This window comes from Pongo pygmaeus, chromosome 3, assembly GCF_028885625.2.
Source record: "Pongo pygmaeus isolate AG05252 chromosome 3, NHGRI_mPonPyg2-v2.0_pri, whole genome shotgun sequence".
Classification (NCBI taxonomy): Eukaryota; Metazoa; Chordata; class Mammalia; order Primates; family Hominidae; genus Pongo; species Pongo pygmaeus.
Window position 1 is genome coordinate 22,201,914 of NC_072376.2, and position 25,125 is coordinate 22,227,038.

Here is a 25,125-nt window from a genome sequence, read left to right on the forward strand (position 1 = left end):
TCTCCCATGATAGGTGGGATTATGGGAACTACAATTCAAGATGATATTTGGGTGGGGACACAGCCTAACCATATCAGCAAATCAGTATTGTGAGAAGTTCCATCTTTCTGTATTCACCCTCAAGCATATAAGTCAACTGTAGCTTTTTCTCCACCACGGAAGTGGATAGATAATTCCAGTGCAAAGAGATAATTTGGTGCCCTCCTGTGTCTCGACCTGAGATTCTCTCTTTTGACCTCACAACCTCTTTTATGCCTATGGGAAAGGGTGTAATGCAATATATCTTTGGAGGGCTTCTTGGTTGCTTGCATATAACCCACATTTTTAGGGCAGGAATCCACCATGCCCTCAATATTATGTAATTCTCACAGGAGCAAGAGTAAAAAGAGAAAGACAGACCTGTTCATATTTTCTTTGTAGAAAGAGCTAAACATAACAAAAACAAGTATAAAATTTCAGTCCCAGTACCATCCCTTACAACTCTTTGTTCTTAGAAAAGCCATTTATCCTCTTTGGACCTGCAGAGATTTTTTATGGAACAAGAGCCTGGGGCTAGATGATCTCTAAGGGTCTCCTCAGATTCTATCACCCAATGATTCTGAAATACCAGGGAAGGAAAAAAAGTTTCCAGATGACTTTTACACTTCAACACTTGGTAAAATGACTTTTTAGCATTTTGGCAACTCAATTTGCTTTAAGAATTTAGAAAGAAGTTGCAGTAAAATGCCCACTTAAATCATGCATGGTATATAAGTAAGTATGTATGTAACCTAAATAAAATTTCTCATTGCACCTGCATTTTAGCAAGATGGGATGGCAGCTTGAGAAGTCATCAAGAGAAATCATTCTAATTTCCTTGTTTGACAAGGATGAAGAACATATAACTCTCTTTTTGCAGTGCTTACTGCTTGATAAATGGTGACCAGTAGATTACGAACTAATAAATGAATGGGAAAAGAAAAGGAACATCTGTCTTAACTCTTGATGCATACATAGAGAAAACAACTATTTTTATGACAATAAAGAACAAGAAAAACATCTACCTATGACTTAAATTATTCTCTTTTTTATTGCCCTGACCCCTAACTCAACAGTACAGCCATAGTGAATCTTACCATTAGAGACCCATTCATCCTGTTGGGTAGCAGTTGAGTATCCCCAGGGTTCTTCTTTATGTAAGCAGTTGTCTGGGGAAAATAACACTTTATGGCTGGTGGCAGAGGCTAAGTAAAGGATTGCTGAATAAATAAGGGGATATATCAAGTTATTATTAGTCATGAGCACTTTTGCAAGAATCAATTTGGAGAAGAATAGCAGATAAGTCCCAAGGAGAGAGAAATAAAATGAGAAGAGACTGGCAGAAGCAAGGGTATAGGGGTGTTATTGCTGGTGGTGATAACCCACTAGAACATTAAACTGAATTTGAGGCAAGGAGTTCTGTTTGGAATATTAAAATAAGGACATTAATTAGGCAGGAGAATGTTCTTTGACTTTAGACCTATGCTGCACAATACAGTAGCCATTAATCACATGTGGCTATTGAGCAATTAAAATATAGCTAGTCCAAATTGAGATGTAGTCTTACAAAACACACTAAAGACTTTTGCAAAAAGACCTAGTGCAAAATAAAAAGATGATTTTAAAGATTAGTGCCAAAAATGCATATAAAACTCTCATCATATTTTTATATTGTAATTTTTTAGACCAGAGACAATAGTAGCTTTGAACATGATGTAGCAATGATGAGAAATGGTTGGATTCTGAGTATATTTTGAAGTTTCCACCCACAGGGTTTACTGATGGATTAAATGTGGGGTATGAGGGTAGGAGTCAAGGATGACTCTAAGGGTGCATTTGCCATTAATTGGGATGAGGGAGTGTGCAGGAGGAGATATGAAGAAAGTCAGGCTTAAAGATGTTAAATGATTCACCCAAGGTCACACTGGTAATTCAGAGAGAAATGGAATTTATTGACCTGTTAGGAAACTCAGAGATCTGCTGGTCTTTCTTATTTTACAGATGAAAAATTTGGAGTCTAGTGAAGAGAAGTGACTTGCTCAAAGTCACACAGCACATGAGGAACAGAGCCTCTATGATGAATTTCTTGACAGGTAGGCTAGAAATCCTATATTTTGTTTTTTGAGATTTTTTTTTTTTGCCACTAAACTATATCTGTGAAAGTTAAAATGAAACCATATTTAGCTATGTCTCTAGATGCATTAAGGAAAGAAGAATCACTAGTGACACTTTAGGGGTGAGTCTTCAAAACTCTCAGGTAAAGCATATTCTAGAACATTGAATGTTTGTACTAATTAGATAAATCTAATTAGATAGATAACTAGCTAATTAGTACTAACATTCAATGTCAGCACTAGTTAGTACTAATACTAACTAATTAATACTAATGTTAGTACTAATTAGATAACTACCCTACTTGAATTTGGAATAAACTATTTCCTCTTTAACATTAATTTAATGTCATGATGAGTAATGATAACTATCCCTTAATGAGAAAAAGTTTTTATCAAGAGTACAAATTTCATCCTTAGCCCAAAGAAATCTCAAGGCTTACATCAGAGGAAGGGAGACAGATAAAATATAGCAGATTATAGAACACAAAAGCCATCCTTTCAATATTTTTCTCTAGAATGAGAGTTCAAGCTCAACGTATTTTAAAATAGTTGTGGGTATTCATCTATTTAAATATGAGACCCAAATATGTGATCATCTTGTCATCTGTTTCCTCATCTCCATTGATATTTTTCATAAAAAATTCAAAGTAGCATGGCATGTGGTGATTTTTTTGTAATGGACATTTGGTAGAAGTCAATTATTGCCACAATAATGTAGCATAACAAACCACACCAAAGATTCAGTGGCTTACTCTGTAATGAAGAATTTCACTGGCCTTTGTCCCCAGTTCCTGGGTGGTAGCCTTTAAGTCCTGTGGATTTCTTGAGCCATAGAAGTGTCTTTGTTATTCATGATGGGCCCTGAGAGTTCACTCAGAGGGGAGATTGGCCATGCCGGAAAGACCAACCATATGATTGGATGGTTGAGTTTTGAGCTATATGATAATATCCTGGCTTCTTGGGAGAGGAGGCTGACTGTAGATTGAGTGACATGGGGATGATTCAGTCACTCATACTTAGGACACAGAAGCTTAAGTAAACTTCCCTGGTTGACAATATTCTGAGCATTGTCAAAAAACGATGTGCCAGAAAGGAAACTCTGGACTCCATGAAGAGAGGACAATGGGGCTTCCATATGTGGGAGCCTCTCGGACCTTGCTCTGTGTCAATACATTTAGCTAGTTCTGATTTGTATTCTTTTGCTATAAGAAAGCTACAATTATAAGTACAGTTCTTTCTTGAGTTTTTTGAGTCATTTTAGCAAATTAATGAATCTGAGAGGAAGTGGGAGCGCGTGGATTTGTAGCCAGTTGGCCAAAAGTGAGAGTGGCCTGGGGACTCCTAACCTTGTGGCTGGTGTCTGAAGTGAAGGCTGTTTTAAAGAGGACTGTGCCCTTCACCTGTGAAGTCTGTCCTAACTACAGGTACTTGGTGCCAAAAGTCATTGCACTTACAAATAGAAGTATTTTTATTTAAAGCATATTTAATTAAATTATTTAATGTTATTTACATATTTTTAAATTTTTATTTATTTTAAAATTTATTTTATTTTGATATATTATTTTATTTATATGTATTTATTTTATTTAAAGCACATTTATTTACTCACACATCTGAGGGTCAGCTGGGAAGTTCTGCTTCAGACTGTGAACTGACAGGGCTTGGATCCAGTAGCAGGTCTAATTGATGTGTCTCATTCTGAACTGCAGGCTGGAGGAGCTGTGGCTACCTGGGATATGTTCTCTCCATGGTGATGACAAAAGCAACTACATTAGCACATTAAACTTTTGCTTACATCACATGTAATAACATCCTGTTGACCTAAACAATGTGAACAATTCAAAAATTATTGGGCGGGATATATAGTTGACCCTTGAACAATGCAAGTATTAGGGGACACCAACCCCTGCACAATAAAAAAACAAACAAGTAACCAAACAAACAAGCATACAACTTTATCTCCTCCAAAACTTAACTACTAATAGCGTACTGTTGACAGGAAGCCTTACCAATAACATAGTCAATTAACATGTATTGTATATATTATATGTCTTCTATATTGTATTCTTACAATAAAGTAAGAGAGGGAATAGAAAATGTATTTAAGAAAATCACAAGGAAGAGAAAATATATTTACTATTTATTAAGTGGAAGTGGATCATCATAAAGGTCTTTATTCTCATCAACTTCACATTGAATAGGCTGAGGAGAAGAAGGTAGAGGAGGGGGTGTTGATCTTCCTATCTCAGAGGCAGCAGAGGCACAAGAAGTAGAGGGGATGGAAAGGGAGTCAAGAGAGGCAGGCATACTAGGTATGACTTTAATTGAAAAAAAAATCCATATATAGGTAGACCTGTGCAGTTCAAACACATATCGTTCAAGGGCCAACTGTAAACTCAGTCCTACCATGATGCCATGAAAATGGCATGGGTATGTAAGTATGCTAGTAGGGGAATGACAACTGAGACTTTTATTCAATATTCTGCACATTCACTGAAGAACATTGCACACTCAGCACAAACCATCTTTAGCACTGTGTCATCTGACAATTCTGAACTCTCATGTTTCTGAGAGAAGACACACGTGTCTTCTCAGAACTCCTCCACAGTGCTCGGTGTCTCACTTACTGCCCTGGGCAACTCTCCTCTTATTTCAAACATAGATACCCTCATTCAAAAAAAACAAAATCCTGGAGCTAACTCGGCCTATTATTTTCTTGGATGCAATTTAGTGATCATTTTTTTCTTTTTGTGAACTACCAGTTGCTGTCTATGTGACCTCCTGCAAGTACATTCTTGTTCCTTGTCTTCCTTGTCTGTGAAATGGATATATATTACCTACCTGATAGAATTGAAATGGCATCGCAGTGAGATAGACATTTAAGCCCTTAGAACAATAACTGGAACAGAGTAAGCATTTAATGATAATCCTAGCAGTGATACTATGAGGTCAGTATTTTGTAGTTTTGTTTTTCATCCTTATGTTACACAGGACGAAATTGAGGACCAGGGAGTCACACAGTCCATAAGAGGCAGAGATGGAATTTTAACTCAGGTAGTTAGGCACTTATATCTACCCTCTTACCCTCCATATACTATTACACCCATCTTCAGAGCTAAATAAATGGTTGTTGTTGTTGCTCTTGTTTTTATTTGAGCTTGTCTTTTAGATCTTGCCCCTGCACCAAGAGACTTATAATAGGTTTTCTTCCAAGCACATTTAATAATATTCTTAAGAGCCCTTTAGATAAATGCAGTTTTCCCTCACTTCTTTACATTTATTTATTTCTGTTCCACTTGGTTATAAATGGGGCTTAATGCCTTTTGATGTAAAAACATACAATACAACAGGAAAAAAACATAAAGAAAATTGGCTTACACAGGAATTATTTTTTCTATATTGTAATAAATTCATCTAGAGTTTATTTGTAGACCCTCAGAAGGGGAACATGGTATAATGTCATGGAACATACTGTCAATGATATGGCTGCCACAAATAGAGTGGGAAGTAGGAGTAAAACTTTTCTTGTAGTGTTTCTCAACCAAACCTGTGGGCCAAGTGCCAAAGCACAGTATTGTAAAAAGAATTTCATGAGAGGCCAAATCATAGCTGAGGGATGTCAAGCCCAGTAACGCAGCACCTTGAAGCACCTAGCAACAATTTTTCTTAAGTTCCAAGTGTAATTATGAAGTACTGTGATTAATATTTTAATAAGATTATTGGAATTGTGCATCCAAATGCATGCTATCATTCCAGCTCATCACCTTGGGAGGCTGTGAAGGTGATGCTATGCTAATGATGCCACTGTGACTCAAAACTCATTTTAAAAATCTGCATTCAGTGCCAGTTTAAGGAATCAAACAAAACTACCAATCTCACTAGTTTGTGGTTATAAACCGCATCACTCAATTTTATCACCAGCCATCCCACCCACCATTCTACCCACCCCACCCATCATAGTACCCAAGGAATGACCAAATATCTTTGGCTGTATCAAAATGTAAAGCACCCTAAAAGAAGGTAGATTCGTTAAGAATAAAAATGATCTAAATAATATTGTTGGAGTTTCAGGGTGCTAATACATAACATCTGTATCTTCCCTCGCTGAATTTATTTATTTATTTGTTTGTTTATTTGTTTTGGGGGGACGGAGTCTCACTCTGTCACCCAGGCTGGAGTGCAGTGGCGTGATCTCGGCTCACTGCAACCTCTGCCTTCTGGGTTCAAGCAATTCTCCTGCCTCAGCCTCTTGAGAAGCTGGGACTATAGGTGCACAACACCATGCCTGGCTAATTTTTGTATTTTTAGCTTAGACGGGATTTCACCATCTTGGCCAGGCTGGTATCGAACTCCTGACCTCAAGTGATCCACCCGCCTTGGCCTCCCAAAGTGCTGGGATTACAGGCGTGAGCCACCATGGCCGGCCCCTTCTTGAACCTGGAACCAACGTAGAAATGGATGTTAAGAGTTAGATATTTATAGAGCAACTTGCTACATTTACAGTACTAATGCCAACCGAGGTCTGTGGAAATGCAAGCATGCTAATCCAACAGCCCTAGAATGAGACCAAATGACCTACCAGATCACTGACTGCTGGGATACCAGCAGACTTCTAGGGCAGGGGAAGGCCCCTTACTCATGGTGATCAGACCTGTGTGCACATCCTGGACAATCCAGGGTAGATGCTCTGCAATAATCCAGGAAGGAGAGAGAAGAATAGGATGACAGTCCCTAGAGTTTACAGGTTTTTATTAGATTCATTACAGCCAAATGGGAAACATGAACCAATTAAGGGCACCTAACAAACGGGAACTCACCCTTCCTCCCTAAGAGATATTGAAGTGGAGTAGGCAATCCAAATTTATACTCTAGCTAAAATTGCCTCATGGAAACACAGGGCCAAGGAAAAAGAGAAGATTCCCAAACTTCTCCATAGGGTCAACTATATAACCCCAAAGACTCTGAATGCAGAGAGGTTGTGAGCAACGGCTCCAATACTAGAATGAATATACATACTGTCATGGTAACTATTCTTTTTTTTTTTTTTTTTTTTTGAGATGAAGTGTCGCTCTTGTCCCCCAGGCTGGAGTACAATGACACGATCTCGGCTCATTGCAAACTCCACCTCCTGGGTTGAAGCGATTCTTCTGCCTCAGCCTCCCGAGTAGCTGGGATTACAGGTGCCTGCCACCACGCCCAGATAATTTTTGTATTTTTAGTAGAGACGGGGTTTCACCATGTTGGCCAGGCTGGTCTCGAACTTCTGACCTCAGGTGATCTGCCTGTCTCGGCCTCCCAAAGTACTGGGATTACAGGTGTGAGCCACTGTGCCCAGCCTGTCATGGTAACTATTCTAAAGGAGATAAACTTATCTACCTGAATGCTATTTAGCATTTTAATAAAGTATTTGCTACTACAGCTTTGTAGTATCTGTTTAAGAAATTCAATTCATTGTATACATTTACTGTATATATGACAAAAAGTTATGTACAAACCTTGTAAGTTTGGGTTACAGTTGTGCAGGGACTAAAATGATACTCCAGCAGTGCGGGTTTCTGAGCACCCTGCAAAAGCGTCTCAGTAGTACTTCTTCAGACCCCTGCTGGGCTAATCACCTTGACTCTAGAATGTGTCAGAGATACATGGGGAGACTCCCTAGTATGATAAAATTAATGCTGCCAGGCTTAAAAGATGGACTTATTTATAAATATGCCAAATACAATTATGAAAGTAAAGATGTAAGGAGAGGAAACAAACATGAGAAATTAGGAGCAGATGCACTGTTTCTTTTATATGAAGGTTTTTTGATGTATCACAAATGGATAAACACACGTGATAACCTCAGCAAATATTTCTCTACAAACATACAGTAACAAAAACAAATGTAACTTTTGAATTGGATATTGTTTAATAAATGAATTAATTACATGGAATTTGTGTTCTAAATTTGATGGTGGCAGTTTAAGATAGTTCCTAGTATTGCTCAATATTATAGCATTTCTGGGTATTTCAGGACCAGTTTTGCAGCTTACTAATCATCTCCTAATTATTGTCACACCCTTTACCAACTGCTGTTTGCCCCTATTTCTGATGCCATCATACTCTCTTCATTGAGTCCCACCTATGTGATCTTCTTTCCAGTTGTAATTTAGTCATTTATAGACATGTTTGGTTTTGCACCATTTAGGCATTATAAATCTTACTCAGAAATATGTGCTTCCTTTAAAAAGATTATAATCTAGAAAGGGAGCTAAGCATAAATTGCTTTAACCTAAGCAGAGTAAATGCCATGGACAAAGAACACAGGATGTGCTATAGGAATTCAGAGATCGAAGTGGCTATTTCCATCTGGGAACATCAAGAAAGATTTAATGGAAAAAGTAACATTTGAACTGGGTCTTGAATGGATTGGATTTGAGCATGAAGTGATAGAAAGAAAGAGGCAGAGAGAACAGAAGACACATAAGCTTGGCAACAGAAAATTGTAAGGTGCTCCCTATGATTAGGAAATGATCAGTTTGCCAAGGGATAAAATGAGAGAATTGGAAAGAGAGGGTAGGGTCAGGTGTTGGATGATCTTGAATGCACAATTCATTGAGAATAATCAAGTAGGAGACTGCTATGGGCAGTCCAGATCTGTGGCCCAGGCAGAGTAATCATGCATCAGTAAGAAAGATGCATGTATTATCAAAGACTGAAGATGCAGGGAGGATTAGGAAGCTGTTCCAGATAATATTTTGGGCTTTGACACAGAACTCATTTTCTCCAGTTAGAGCTTGCTTTACTGAGTACCTGTTAACACTCGGCACTTCCTCTTTGACTCACTCTTTTGTTAATTACCTTCAACATAATTCAGATCTTCACTAATATCAATGTAATCGGCTATTGTGTATGTTAAAATACATTCTTCCCCGACATGCATGCATGTATTCATCCAGTCTCCTCTGGTTCTATGAATGACTCCCAGAAAACAAGCAACTCATTATTCTGTTAAAATATGACTTGAGTGAGACCTATGCTCTTATTATTAAAAAAACTTTAGAAGTTACAAAGTTTCCTTCCCAGCATTTTTCCTCATCCTGTGCCCCTTCCTTCTGTCATTGGAACCTGTGACATACACAGATTTCACAGAATGACAGGTATAGGTCAAAAGGTGTCATCTTTAATCATATTTAATCACGTTTAAAGTATATACACATTCAAGTAATTTTTTCAGTCATATGAAATGACTTTTGAATGCCTTACTTCCACTCAAAGGATTAAATCATAACCAGAGTGTCCAATTCTAATTTTCTTGAAAGAAAGACTGCCTATTCATCTTCATGTTCCCTGAATCTAGCACAAAGACCTGGTAAACAGTGGGTACTCCCCACACACAGGCTGAATGAAAGAATGAATAAGTGAATGAATTACTGTTTTTCTGGCAGTACTTTCTAACATTACAAAAATAGCATTCAGTTGGACTGCTTATACTTTGACCTTGGCCATACAATCTTTCCAATTATCTCCCTTGCTCTGTTTTTCTCCTTATTATCTTGAATCGTTTGTTCACTCCTTTCCTTTGCTTTTCTGTCTCCCTCAATTTTCCACTTCCCCTTTAAAGAGTGTGATGAATATTAATTATGTTTTAATATACAAAAATAGCACCCTTATTGCCTTTGCTTTTTCTTTGACTTGTCCTTACTCTTTCTTTGGCTTGTCCTTATTCTTTTGATTTTTCATTATTTTATGTGAAGCTCAGTCAATGAGCCCTCTTTTTTTCATTTTATCTCGTCACTTCTTCCTTTTGTAACTGCATTTTCTTTTACTTTCCTTTAACTGTTTTTTCTCATTGTCTTCAAATTGTTTATGGTCATATCCCTTACTTTATACAGATAGCATCTAAATGCAAATATTCCCCAGAAAAATCACAGAGTGGCAGAGGAAAGTAATGGTTTGAAATAAACACAGTATATTCAATTGGTTTCCAAATCAGCACCAGCTAAACAAATGCCAAATAGCAGTCCTTATAGAGAGACAAGATTAGTATGTTCTGAAATGAGAAGTTATATTTTCCTCTCTCTAACTTCCCCTTCCTCTTTTTCTTTTAAAATAGCATAAAGAATTCTTGCAAACGACAAAGGAGACTTAGCTGAAACTTTTGGCCTCATATCAGAGAGTTCATGTTTGTCTTTAGACAAACAGATAAACAAATGGAATCTGGGAGAGGAAGCATTAATTTGACTTGCAAGCAAATCATTTTATACTAAATAAATGAAGATTTTGTATGCTATCCAGTTTCTTTGAGATGTATGTGCCTTATAAAGATGTTCCTAAAAGATTCAAAGCCATGAAAAGCATCCGTGCACTTTATTAAGGTGTACCTCTGGTTAATTTATGATGGAGTCAGCAAAGAAGTCCAGTAGGGCTTTCTACCTGTGAAAAGAACATGGTTTGAAGCCACCAAACAAATCTAAACTGTCATCTTTGTACTTACTAGCCATGTGGCTTTGGGCAAGATGTAGCCTGTCAGAACTCCAATTTCCTCATCTGCAAAATGTGGTAGATTCCAATTACATGTATGAAAGTGAAATAAAGCATTGCCTGTAAGGGCTTGTAAGAGTACCAACGGTTTTTGGAGCTCTAACTTGTGACAACTGCCCTATTAAACTATTTCTGAAAATAGTAATAAACATGTAATAACCCTAAATACATACTCTCCTGGAGTATGCAGTGATCTTTCACACATTCTTGCACACGCTACCTTCTTTTCATAACATGCTTTCTTCCCAGTTTGTCAACTGGGAACAAAGTGAACATTTATTCATTCTTTATAACCTATTTGACACCATCTTTTCAGGAAGTTTGCTTTGCCTTTCCTGAGCATAACTGATTACTTCAGGCATTGAATAATTCAACCAATATTTACCCAACGACTTCTATGTGCCAGGCACTATTCTAGGAGATATGGAAATGATTATTAAAAAAAAACAGTTAAAAAAAAAAAAACCTGCCTTCATGGAGCTTACATTCCACTAGGAGACAAGGACAGTCATCAAAACCAATAAGTAAAATATACAGAATGAAAAATGCACATGAGTGCTGTAAAGAAAATAAAGCAGAAAGAAGTTACAAGATGCCAGTCTTGGGGATTTGGGCAGTTTCAGTTTAAACAGGCTAATCAACAAAGACATTTCAACAAATGTATGAGAGAGGAGAAAAAATGAATTACTTGGAAACTGGGTGAAAATTGATCCAGGCAGAGAAACAGCACATGCAAAAGCTCTGGAGAGCCATCTTTTGTTTATTATACCTCTGTACCATATCTATTAATACATTTATTAAAATATTTTGTAATTATTAAATGTTTAAAATAAATATATTTATGTTATATAAATTATACATTTTAAGTTTGCATTTAAGTGTCCCAGGCTATAAAGGCAGGAATTGTATCTCATTCCTCTATTAATTGTGCTATGTAGCAGAGTCTAGTCTTGAGCTGGTACTCAAAAATATTTTTTCCATTGAATTTAATTATGATACTAATCTTTTTGGACAAATGCTAACCTTTAGCATTGTCAATTGCTAAAGTAGTTGGTCAGGTTAGGAAGTCTTAGCATGGTTTGGTAGTCTGTTGTTGGCTACTGAGCAATAGACACATTCCCTTGGTGTCTTACATTTCCTTTTCTTTTTCTTGCTAAATTGCTTCCTTGGAAGCTACTTTCTGATCAGAAGAAAGGTATTTGGGATATTGTAGCAGCAATAGGCATTATACTTTATTTCACTGCACTTTGAATATATTGTGTTTTTCACAAATTGATTTATGGCAATCCTGTATTGAGCAAGTCTATCAGCACCATTTTTCCAAAGCATGTGCTTGTGCTTCCTTCTTGTATCTTCATATCTTGGTAATTCTCACAATATTTCAAACTTTCTTATTATTTTATCTGTTATGATGATCTGTAATCAGTGATCTTTGCTGTTAATATTGTAATAATTTTGGAGCAACACAAACCACACCCACATACGATAACCAATCTAATTGATAAATGCGTATGTTCTGATTGCTACAGTGACCAACCATTTTCCTATCTCTCTCCCTTTGCAGGGGCCTCTTTATTTCCTCAAACATAACGATATTAAAATTAGGTCAGTTAATAACCCTAAAATGGCCTCTAAATGTTCATGTAAAAGGAAGAGTTGCACACCTCTCACTTTCAATCAAAATGATTAGGCTTAGTGAGGAAGGCATGTCAGAAGCTGAGACAGGTTGAAAGCTGAGCCTTCGTGTCAAACAGGTAACCTGCACGTTGTGCACCTGTACCCTAGAACTTAAAGTATATATAAAAAAAAAAAGAATGCAAAGGAAGGCCAGGCACGATGACTCACGCCTATAATCCCAGCACTTTGGGAGGTTGAGGTGGGTGGATCACAAGGTCAGGAGTTTGAGACCAGCCTGGCCAATATGGTGAAACCCTGTCTCTACTAAAAATACAAAAATTAGCTGGGTGTGGTGGCAGGCACCTGTAGTCCCAGCTACTTGGGAAGCTGAGGCAGGAGAATCACTTGATCCCGGGAGGTGGAGGTTGCAGTGAGCCGAGATCATGCCACTGCACTCCAGCCTGGGTGACAGAACAAGACTCTGTCTCCAAAAAAAAAAAAAAAAAAAAAGAGAATATGAAGGAAAAGTTATTGAAGAAAATGGAAAGAGCTACTCCAGTGAATACAAGAATGATAAGAAAGCAAAATAGCCTTATTGCTGATCAAACCAGCCTCAACATTTCCTTAAGTCAAAGTCTAAACCAGAGCAAGGCCCTCTCTTCAACTCATAGAAGGCTGAAAATGATGAGGAAGCTGAAGAAAAAAAGGTCTGAAGTTAGCAGAGGTTGATTCATGAGGTTTGAGGAAAAGTTCGCTCCATATCATAAAAGTGTAAGATGAAGAAGCAAGTACTTATGTAGAAGCAGCAGCAAGTTATTTAGAAGACCTAGCTAAGATAATTGATGAAGTTTGCTACAATAAACAACATATTTTTAATGTAGGTGAAATAACCTTCTACTAAAAGAAGATGCCATCTAGGACTTCATAGCTAGAGAGAAGTCAATGCCTGGCTTTAAAGCTTTGAAAGACAGGCTGACTTTCTTATTAGGGTCTAATGCAGCTGATAACTAAGTTGAAGCCAATGCTCACTTACCATTTTGCAAAACCTAGGGTTCATAAGAATTATGCTAAATCAACTCTGCCTGTGCTCTATAAATGGAGCAAGCCTGGATGAGACAGCACATGTATTTATAGCATGGTTTGCTGAATATTTTAAGCCTGCTATCGAGACCTACTGCTTGGAAAAAAAATATTTCTTTCAAAATATATTACTGCTCATTGACAATGAACCTTGCCACCCAAAAGCCCTAATAGAGACATACAAGGAAATTAATGTTATTTTCATACCTGCTAAAACAACATCCATTCTCTATTTCATAGATCAAGAACTATTTTGGACTTTATGTCTTATTACTCAAGGAAGACATTTCCTAAGTTACAGAGGCCATAGATAGCAATTCCTCTGATGGATCTTGGCAAAGTAAGTGGAAAACTTTCTGGAAAGAATTCACAACTCTAGATGTCATTAAGAACATTTGGGATTCCTGGGAGGGGATCAAAATATCATTAATGGGAATTTGGAAGAAGTTGACTCCAACCCTCATGGATGAAATCGAGGGATTCAAGACTTCAGTGGAGGAAGTAACTGCAGATGTGGTGGAAATAGTGAGAGAACTAGAATTAGAAGTGAAGCCTGAATATGTAACTGAATTGCTGCAATCTTATGATGAAATTTTAAGAGATAACGAGTTGTTTCTTATGAATGAGCAAAGAAAATGGTTTTCTGAGATGGAATCTACTGCTGGTGAAGATGCTCTAAACATTGGTGAAATGACTATTTAGAATATTACATAAACTTAGTTGATAACATGGTGGCAGGGATTGAGAAGATTGACTCCAATTTAGGGAGAGAATTACTACTGTGGGTAAAATGCTGTTGGACAGTGTTGCATGCTACAGAGAAATCTTTCATCAGAGGAAAAATCAATTGATGGAGAAAACATTGTCATCTTATTTTAAGAAATTACCACAGCCACCCCAACCTTCAGCAACCATCTCTGATGAGTCAGCAGCCATCAACATCAAGGCAAGTCCCTCTACCAGCAAAATGATTACAACTTGTTAAATGCTCAGATTATTATTAGCATATTTTAGCATTAAAATATTTTTATTTAAGGTATATACATTGTTGTTTTAGACATAATGTTATTGCACACTTAATAGGCTATAGTATAGTATAAATGTAACTTTTATATGCATTGGGAATTCCAAAAATAGTGTGACTCACTTTATTGAGGCATTCACTTTATTGCAATGGTCTGGAACCAAAACTGCAATAGCTCTGAGCTGTGCCTATATAGTAAAATAAGAAATTGGTAGATTTTAGCCTTTTTGCAGCTGTTCTCAGTCATTTTTGCAATATACAGTATACTTAGATTGGAGCCATGGCATCTTAAGTTGAAAAGAACCTAGTAGCATGTAGTCCAGGCATCATGAATGGCCATACCTATGGAGCCAGGTGGGTGACATATAGCAGTAGGATTGTGGCCAATGGAAAGTGACTCCTTGTCTAAACGTGGCTATTGCAACTCTCTTCCAGGCATCGGGTGTCATGTCAAAATGAAAGATTAGTTTTTCAAGGTGTTTTGAGCAGTATTAGATCTATACATTATATAAAATCTTCTGACTTTTCAATGTTGTCAACATATCCAGTTTTTTGAAACAAAAAAATATGCCAAAACAAAATGCCAAACAAAACATGCCTGGGTACTAAATTCAGTCATTTTACAGTCTCTTATCTGGTTAAACCCACCCATTTTATTTGGCAGAGAAAATAAGAAGTAGAAAAACCAAGTGCCTTGTCTAATCACAGAGTGAGGCAGGGGAAAACTCAGGACTGGAACCTCTAAAAATCCAGGCTGTTATAAAAAATCATTTCATTTTTCAAATGCAAATAATAGTTACTGTGTTTAATATACACATTCAGCTCTGATATTCAAATGCATTAATAAACATTGCATATCCTTTTTCTTTCAGTTTGTTTGAAGGCTTAGTGTAGAAACAACTTCTGTTACATCAAAGATCAAAACATCAGGTTTTGGAACATTTGTGTGCTCATTAGAGTTAGTGTCAAATGTATCTCCCTGGCTCACACCTACCTGCCATTGAAGGGAAAACATCTTATCAACTATTTATGGAAGACCCCAGGGGCTTCCTCTTGAGAGATCCTGAACATGTAATTTTCACCACTGCATGGCAACTGCCACATTTCCTCCACCTCTGCCTCTGCTCCCAAACAACCCTTTAATAGTTAGTCACTGGTATTAACACTGCTGTGGATTTTACCCTCCAAAGTCATGATTTTTAAATTGGCTCCTTTCATTTTATTTCTGGCTAGTGCCTTGCTACCCTCATAGCACACTACCGGAAAGAGGAGAAGCATTTTTTTTGTTTATTATTTGTATTTATTATTATTTTTTTTGACACAAAGTCTCCCTCTGTTGCCCAGGCTGGTCGCAAACTTCTGTGCTCAAGTGATCTTTCTCTTCGGCCTCCCAAAGTGTTGGGATTATAGGCATGAGTCACTAACCAGGCCAAGAAGCCAGTTTTTACTCACGCATTTCCTGTTATATCATTTTTGTTAGGGTTATCCCAAGGCCACTTATTTTGCCTTCCAAAAATTACAGGAGTCTGTGTGTGTGTTGCATATACGCATATGTGTGTGTTACAACTGTATGTGCAACAGAGAGACAGAGAGAGTCTTTGAACTTTAATTTGTAGGCTAAGTGGTTTTCAAAGGATAATTTAATGGCAAGAGAAAATAATAATGTTACAATATCAAATGTTTATTGAACATTTTTCTCAATAATTTCTACTTTCATAATTTGAAAAAAATGTATTATCAGTTGTTTAAATAATTTGATAATCTAATTAGTTAATGTATTTCTTAGTCTATTTTAAAGACAGATTTTTCAAAGTATAATTTACATTAACAAAATTTACCTTCTTAAAGTGGACAGTCAGGTGAGTTTTGACAAATGTATGCAGTTGTGTAACTATAATGATAATCAAGATGTGGAAAAATTTCTTCCCCCAAAATGTTCTCTTGTATAAAAGTACATAAAATGCAAAAGTCAGTCTACCCCTTATCCTATCTCAGTCCTTGGCAACTGGTGATGTTCCCTGTTCCTTTGATTTTTGTCTTTCCTAGAATGTCAGATAAATGGAGTCGCACAGTATGTAGTCTTTTGTGGATGACATTTTTTCATAGCATAATGTTTTAGAGATTCATCCACAATGTGGCACATCTGCTCCTTTCTCCTTTTTACTGTTGAATAGGTTTCTATTATATAAATATACCATGAATTGCTTATCCATTTACCAGGTGGTAAAAATTTGAGTTGTTTCCCATTTTTGGCTATTAATAGCTATTATATACATTTGGATACAAGTCTTTGTATGGATAAGAGTTTTCGTATCTTTTGGAGCAGGGTAGCTTGGTTATATGATCAATATTTGATCAACTTATAAGAAATGGCCAAAATATCTTTCAAAGTGCCTGTACTGTTTTACATTTTCACCAGCAATATATGAGAGTTAGAATTGCTCCACATTTTTACCCATTTTGGTACTATCAGTCTTTTTAATTTTAGGTATTTGTGAGGGCTAATTTTATTCATCACCTTGGCTGGGCCATGGTGCCTAGATATTTGGTCAAATAATTTAGATGTTTCTATGAAGGTGTTTTTGTACGAGATTACATTTGATTTGGTGGACTTTGAGGAAAGCAGGTTGTCCTCTATAACGTCAGTGGGACTGCTTCCATTAGCCAAAGACATAAATAGAACAAAAGGTTGACCCAACTTCCTCTGAGCAAGAGGGAATTCTACCGGCAGACTGCCTTCAAACGTGGTCTGCAACATCAGCTCTTTGTGGTTTGCCAGTAGACTGTCACTGGACTTAACTATGCTTTCCTAAATCTCTAGTCTGTTGGTCTCTCCCACCAGATTTTGGACTCACTAAGCCTCCACAATGGCATGAGCCAATTCCTTAAAATAAATCTCTTTATGTAGATATCTATGTATGTATGTATGTATGTATGTATGTATCTATCTATCTATCTATCTATCTAGATATAGATAGCTAGATAGATATCTAGATAGATACATCTAGATACATAGATATAGAGATAAATAGATACCTTGCTAGATCTATCTAGATATGTAGATATCTAGATAGATAGACATAGACATCTTATTGGTTTGATTTCTCTGAAGAACTCTTATTAACATCATGTTCTAGTGGGTTTATAATGATATCTCATTGTGGTTTTAATTTGCATTTTTCTGATGACTAATAATGTTGAATATTTTTAATGTGCTTAATGCTGTTTGTGTATCATCTTTTGTGATGTGTCTATTCAAGTATTTATCCAGTTATCCAGGTTTTTGTTTGTTTTGTTTTGTTTTGTTTTGGTGAGGGGGCAGGATTGTTTGCCTTCCTATTGTTGAGTCATAAGAATTATTTACATATTCCAGATACAAGTCTTTTATATAATATGTGTCTTCCAATATTTTCTCCCTGTGAGTGGCTTGTATTTTCATTTACTTACCAGTGTCTTTAGAAAACCAAGAGTCTTCATAAAATCAAATTTATTGATTTTTCTCTTCTGACTCACGTTTTGGGTTCTATTTAAGAAATGTTTTTACCTAACCCAAGTTTGCAAAGAACTTTCCCTATATCTTCTCCTAGATATTTTATAGTTTTAGATATTACATTTAGATCTGTGATCCACTTGGAGATAATTTTTGTATATACTGTAATGTAAGGGTTGAGATTTATTGTTAGGTACATGATTATTTAATTGTTCCGATAGCATTGGTGAAAATGCTCTCTTTTCCCAAGTAAATTATCTTTTCATTTTTCAAAAGAATCAACTAACTGTGTATTTGTAGGTTTATTTATGAGTTCTCTATTTTATTTCATTTAACTATATTTATATCAATAATACTATAGATTGCAAGTGAATCTCAAAGTAAGGTAATGTGAGTCTTCTAACTTTATTCATCTTGTTCACAATTATTTGGGCTATTATAGGTCCTTTGTATTTCCATATATAATTTATAATCGACTTGCAATTTCTGCAAAAATATGCTGTGATTTTAATTGGGATTGTGTTGAATCTGTTGGTCAATTTGGGGAGAATTGACATCTTAAGAATAGTGAGTCTTTCAATCCATGAGCACTGTATTTCTCATCATTTATTTACAATTTATTTAATTTATCTCAGTTATTATTTGTAGATTTTAGTGTACAGATCTTGCACATATTTTGTTAAATCTATCCCTGGGTATTCTATGTCTTTTAATGCTATTGTAAATGGCATTTTTAAAAAGTTTTTATTTCCAAATGTTTACTTCTAGATTAGAAAAATATAATCAATTTTTGAATATTGATTTTCTATTCTGCAACTCTCCCAAATGCAAATATTAATTTTAATAAGTTCAAAATTTCTTAGTATTTTCAATATACATTATATCGTTGTCTACAAGTGACAATAGTTTAATAACAATTCTTTAAATATTTAATTAATTCTTTAAGTCTTTCACCATTAGGCATAATGTTATGTGTAGTTTTTGTGCATATGCTCTTTATCATGAAAAGTAAATTCCTCTGCATTCTGAGATCGCTGTGAGTTTTTTCATGATGAATGTTAATTTTTTTGTCAACTACTTTTTCTGCATTTATTAAGATTATCATATGGTTTTTCTTTTTTTACTTGTTGATGTAATGGATTATATTGACTAATTTTCGAATGTTGAACCAATCTTGCATTCCTGTCATAAACACAACTTGTTCATGATGTAGTGTCTTTTTAATGTATTGTTGGAGTGAATTTGCTTATTTTTTGGTAATGATTTGTGTGTTTATGTTCACAACGTATTGATATGGTTTGGCTGTGTCCCCACCCAAATCTCATCTTGAATTGTAGTTCCCATAATCCCCACATGACACAGGAGGGACCCAGTGGGAGGTAATTGAATCATGGGGTAATGGTCTTATAAGAGGAGTGATAGTTTTATAAGGGGCTTCCCTCTTTGCTCAGCTCTCATTCTTTCTCCTGCTGCCCTGTGAAGAAGTGCTTTCCACCATGATTGTAAGTTTCTTGAGGCCTCCCCAGCCATGTGGAACTGTGAGTTAATTAAACCTTTTTTCTTTACAAATTACCCAGTCTCAGGTGCTTCTTCATTGCAGTGTGAGAACAGACTAATACAGATATGTTGATCTGTAGGCTTTTTTCTTCTATTTTATCTGCTTTTGATATTTGGGTGTTAATCAAATGTAGCCTAAAGTTGCCTCCTTACATATTTAACTTCAGCCTAAAGGTTTTTCTGTACATCGTGAACTGTAACAAGTGGAGGTATAAAACAACGGTAGTCCACACCTGTGCCAATCACTGAGTTCTGGCCAATCAAATGTAACCAACTGTTTGAACCATGTTCAAATAAGGCAAACACCTAGCTGTAACCAATTCAGTTGTTTCTGTATCTCACTTCGGATTTCTGTATGTCATTTCCTTTTTTTTTGTCTATAAAGAGCTAGAGTCTCTCTGAATCTGCCATGATTCTGGGGGCTACGACATTCATGGATCATTCATTCCTCAATTAAACTCCCTTAAATTTAATTTGGCTGAAGTTTTTCTTTTAACCTGGGTAATATTAACTTTTTTAAAATGAGTTGTCAAGTGTTTCACTCCTTCAATTTTCAGGAAACTATTTGGTAGATTTCACCAGTGAAGCCATGTAGGCTTAAAGATTCTCATGCCATCCCATTTATGTGTGTGTTAGTACAAAAGCTGTTAATTATACATGTACTTTCTGTAATAGATAAAGGAATATTCATGTTATCTATTTCTTTTTGAATGAACTTTGGTCATTTGTATCTTTCAAGGGATTTTTCCATCACATCTAAGTTGTAGAATAAACAAACAGTTGTCATAGTACTCCTTTATTATCTTATTAATAGCTGTAGGATCAGTAGTGACATTTTTTATTTTATTCCTGAACTTGGTAATTACATTCTCTCTCTTTTTAAAACAATTATTTATATATTTAGTTAGAGGTTTATTAATTGCATTAAACTTTTCAGAAACAGCTTTCAGTTTTATTGATTTTTCTGTTTTTCTCTTTTATATATAATTCATATATTCTTTTATCTACATTATTTCTTTCCTTCCTCTTTTTTAAGTTTAACTCATTTTATCTTTTTCTAGTTTCTTAAGGTAGAAAATTACAGCATTGATTAGAAAATTTTTGTTTTTCACAATATTAATTTTCATGCATTCAGTTCCTTTTGAGCACTGCTTTAGCTGCATTTCTACAAAATTTGATATGTTACATTTTCATTTTCAGTCAGTTCAAAATATATTCTAATTTCCAATGTGATTTTTCATTGACCTTTGTGTTATTAGAAGTGTCTTGTTTCATTTTCAACTATTTGGAGATTTTCCTTGTATTTTTCTGTTATTGATTTTTAGTTAATTCCTTGTGGTCAGAGAATACATTTTGTATTATTCCAGTGCATTTATATTTATTTAGATTTGTTTCATTTTTCAGAATATGGTCTATCCTGAGAAATGTCTATTTGTACTTTAAAAAAATGTGTATTCTGTTGTTGAGAGGCATGTTCTATAAATGTCAATTAGTTCAAGTTATTTAGTAGTAGTTTCATGTCTTTTATATCTTCACTGATTCTCTACTTTTAGGTCTATTTGGTTTGCTTTATGTATAATAAGTGCCAAATTCATCTCAATTATTCTATAATAGCTCTATATAATAACTCTTAGCATCAGGCCACTATTGTTAAGTGCTATTATTGTCTCCCCTTTGATGGTAAGAAAACATATGAAAATATTTAATTACTTGCCAAATGACATACAGCTCATACGTGGACTAGCTGGAATTTGGACCTAGGCATTCTAGAATTTATACATGGTAAAATACTAATTGAAATTAGAATGCTTAGTGATATGGTTTGGCTGTGTCCACACAAATCTCATCTTGAATTCCCACATATTATGGGAGGGACCCCATGGGAGGTGATTGAATTATGGGGGTGGATCTTTTCTGTGCTGTTCTTGTGATAGTGAATGAGACTCAGATGATCTGATGGTTTAAAAAAAAAGGGAGTTTCTCTTCACAGAACTCTCTTTTGGCCTATTGCCATTCACGTTAGATGTGACTTGCTCCTCCTTGCCTCCTGCCATGATTGTGAGGCCTCCCAAGCCATGTGGAACTGTAAGTCCAGCTAAACCTCTTTCTTTTGTAAATTGCCCAGTCTCAAGTAGGTCTTTATCACCAGTGTGAAAATGGACTATTACAATAAATTGGTACTGGGGATTAGTGGGGAGTTGCTGAAAAGATACCTGAAAATGTGGAAGCGACTTTGGAACTAGGTAACAGGCAGAGGTTGGAACAGTTTAGAGGGCTCAGAAGAAAGGAAAATGTGGGAAAGTTTGGAACTTCCTAGAGACTTGTTGAATGGCTTTGCCCAAAATTCTGATAGAGACATGAACAATAAGGTCCAGGCTGAGGTGGTCTCAGACAGAGATAAGAAACTTGTTGGGAACTGGAGCAAAGGTGACTCTTGTTATGTTTTAGCAATGAGACTGGCAGCATTTTGCTCCTGCCCTAGAGATTTGTGGAACTTTGAACTTGAGAGGAATGATTTAGTGTATCTGGCAGAAGAAATTTCTAAGCAGCAAAGCATTCAAGAGTTGACTTCAGTGCTGTTAAAGGCATTCAGTTTTACAAGGGAAGCAGAGCATAAAAGTTCGGAAAATTTGCAGCTTGATAATGAGATAAAAAAGCAAATCCCATTTTCTGAAGAGAAATTCAAGCCAGCTGCAGAAATTTGCATAACTAATGAAGAGCTGAATATTAATCCCAAAACAATGAGGCAAATGTCTCCAGGGCAAGTCAGGGGCCTTCACAGCAGCCCCTTCCACTACAGGCACAGAGGTCTAGGAGGAAAAAGTGGTTTTGTGTGCTGGGCCATGGGTCCCCATGCTGTGTGCAGTCTAGGTACTTGGTGCCCTGCATCCAAGCCACTCAAGCTATGACTAAAAGGGGCCAAGATATAGCTCAGGCTGCTGCTTCAGAGGGTGGAAGCCCCAAGCCTTGGCAGCTTCCACATGGTGTTGAGCCTGAAGGTGCACGGAAGTCAAGAATTGAGGTTTGGGAACCTCTGCCTAGATTTCAGAGGATGTATGGAAATGCCTGGATTCCCAGGCAGAAGTTTGCTGCAGGGGTGGAACTCTCATGGAGAACCTCTGGTAGATCAGTACAGAAGGGAAATGTGGGGTCAGAGCCCCCACACAGAGTCCCTACTGGGGCACCACCTAGTGGAGCTGTAAGAAGAGGGCCACCATCCTCCAGAGCCCAGAATGGTATATCTGCTGACAGCTTGCACTGTGCACCTGGAAAAGCCTCAGACACAATGCCAGTCCATGAAAGCAGCTGGGAGGGAGGCTGTACCCTGCAAAGCCACAGGGGCAGAGCTGCCCAAGACTATGAGAACCTACCTCTTGCATCGGTGTGACGTGGATGTGAGACATGGAGTCAAAGGAGATAATTTTGGAGCTTTAAGATTTGACTGCCATGCTGGATTTCAGACTTGCATTGGGCCTGTAGTCCCTTTGTTTTGGCCAATTTCTCCCATTTGGAATGGCTATATTTGCCCAATACCTGTACCCCCATTGTATCTAGGGAGTAACTAGCTTGCTTTTGATTTTATAGGCTCATAGGCGGAAGAGATTTGTCTTGTCTTGGATGAGACTTTAGACTGTGGACTTTTGAGTTAATGCTGAAATGAGTTAAGACTTTGGGGGACTGTTGGGAATGCATGATTGGTTTTGAAATGTGAGGTCATGAGATCTGGGAGAACCCAAGGGCCAAATGATACGGCTTGGCTGTGTCTCCATCCAAATCTCATCTTGAACTCCCACCTGTTGTGGGAGAGACCTGGTGGGACATGACTGAATTATGGGGGTGGGTCTTTCCTGCACTGTTCTTCTAATTGTGAATGAGTCTCACAAGCTCTGATGGATTTTTTTTTTAATGGGAGTTTCCCTGCACAAAACTCTCTTTTTGCCTGCTACCATCCACGTTAGATGTAACTTGCTCCTCCTTGCCTTCCACCATGATTGTGAGGCCTGCCCAGACATGTGGAACTGTAAGTCCAATTAAACCTCCTTCTTTTGTAAATTGCCCAGTGTCGGGTGTGTCTTTATCAGCAGTATGAAAATGGACTAATACACTAAGTGACTACATTTATTATTTACAAGAGAATGAGATAGAGCTGGGAAGCCAATAGTGGATATTACTATGTGGCAGATTTTGGGTGATTTATTTCTTCTTCCTACAGTTTTTCATTTTAAAAGCGTGCTTCTTAATTTTAGGTGTCACTTTGAATGGATTAAGGGTTGTCTAGAGAACTGGTAAAAGATTACTTCTGGGTGTGTCTGTGAGGGTGTTTCTGAAGGAGACTGGCTTGTGAGTCAGCTAACTGAGTCAGGATAATCCACCCTTAATGCTGGTAGGCACTGTCCAATCAGCTGGGAGCCTGGATAGAACAAAAGGCAATTTCCTCTCTCTCTGGGACCTGGGATATACTTATCTTCTCTTGCTGTTGGACATCAGAACTCTAGGCTCTCCAGCTTTTGGACTCCAGGACCTACACCAGCAGCCTCTGGCTTTCTCAGGCTTTTGGCCTCAGAGTGGGTGTTATACAATCAGTTTCCCTGGTTCTGAGGCTTTTGAACTTGGACTGAGCTGTGCTACTGGCTTTCCTGGGTCCTCAGATTGCAGAGGGCCTGTTGTGAAACTTCTCAATCTCTGTAATCATGTGAGCCAATTTTCCAAATAAACCTTTTCTCATTTTTCACTTATCCATCTATTTCATATTGGTTCTGTCTCACTAGAGAACCCTGACTAATACAGTAAGCTTTCTACAATGCCTGTATAAATTTGTTATAGAAAGAAAAAAATTAAATTATTATTTTATTTGCTTGTAGTTATTAGAATAATTAAAAAGAAGGCGAGTCATTCAACACATGCATTTTTAGTAAATAACTGTTGTGTTTATCTGCCCAATAATTTGCCATAATCTATTTAACCACACTTTTAATTTTATTTTTAGAATGCATCCAAATTTGTTATAAATAATGCTGTGCAAAATAGTATTGCATATAATATTTGACTGTATTTCTTATTATCTCTTTAGCATAAATTCCTAGAAGTGTATTACTGGCTCAATTGTACAAACAGGTCTATTTATTTTTAGTTTGTTTGCTTTGCCTTTAGACTGTTTTACATAAAACTTATGTTTCTGTTGGAAAAGAATCCTGTCAAACAAGTTAAGCATTATATTTAGTTTTTTCAGGAGTACTTTATTGAGCCACAGTACAAGAGAGATACACAGAATAATTTGCTATCTCAAATGTAAGAATTACATAGTTTTCATAGTTTAAGCTAATACACGTATACAAGGTAGGACAGGAGAAAAAAATAAAAGAGATTCTAAGATTTCTTTATCTCTTAAATATTTAACTAATAGCTGTGTCTGAGAATGTGATTTTATCCAATCACCTAAAATATTTTTTACAACACATGACATTCACACTGACATAGAATTGGATGAAATTATTTTTAAAGTAGATTTAAAAAATGACTAGTGATCACTCTTATCGTTTTGATTCTTAACAGCAGGTTGACAAGAGGGCTAAGAAACAAGAGGTACAGCAGTACTTAGCCTATGCAAACAAGATCCTCTGCTGACAAGGTGTTCAAAATAGTCAAGTCAGAATCATACATTGTATTGCCTTTGAATTAACCCTGTGTTCCTGGGATTTCTT

General features: G+C 36.6%; 1 long non-coding RNA gene across 2 annotated transcripts in view; it reads left to right on the plus strand.

The window, feature by feature from the left end:
• The window catches only part of LOC129035055 (uncharacterized), a 373,137-nt gene that overhangs the window by 83,973 nt on the left and 264,039 nt on the right, over positions 1-25,125 (plus strand). For both annotated transcript variants that reach the window (XR_008502088.1, XR_008502087.1), the window contains exon 3: positions 2,020-2,111. This is a non-coding gene — a long non-coding RNA (uncharacterized LOC129035055). The remainder of the gene's footprint in view (positions 1-2,019; positions 2,112-25,125) is intronic.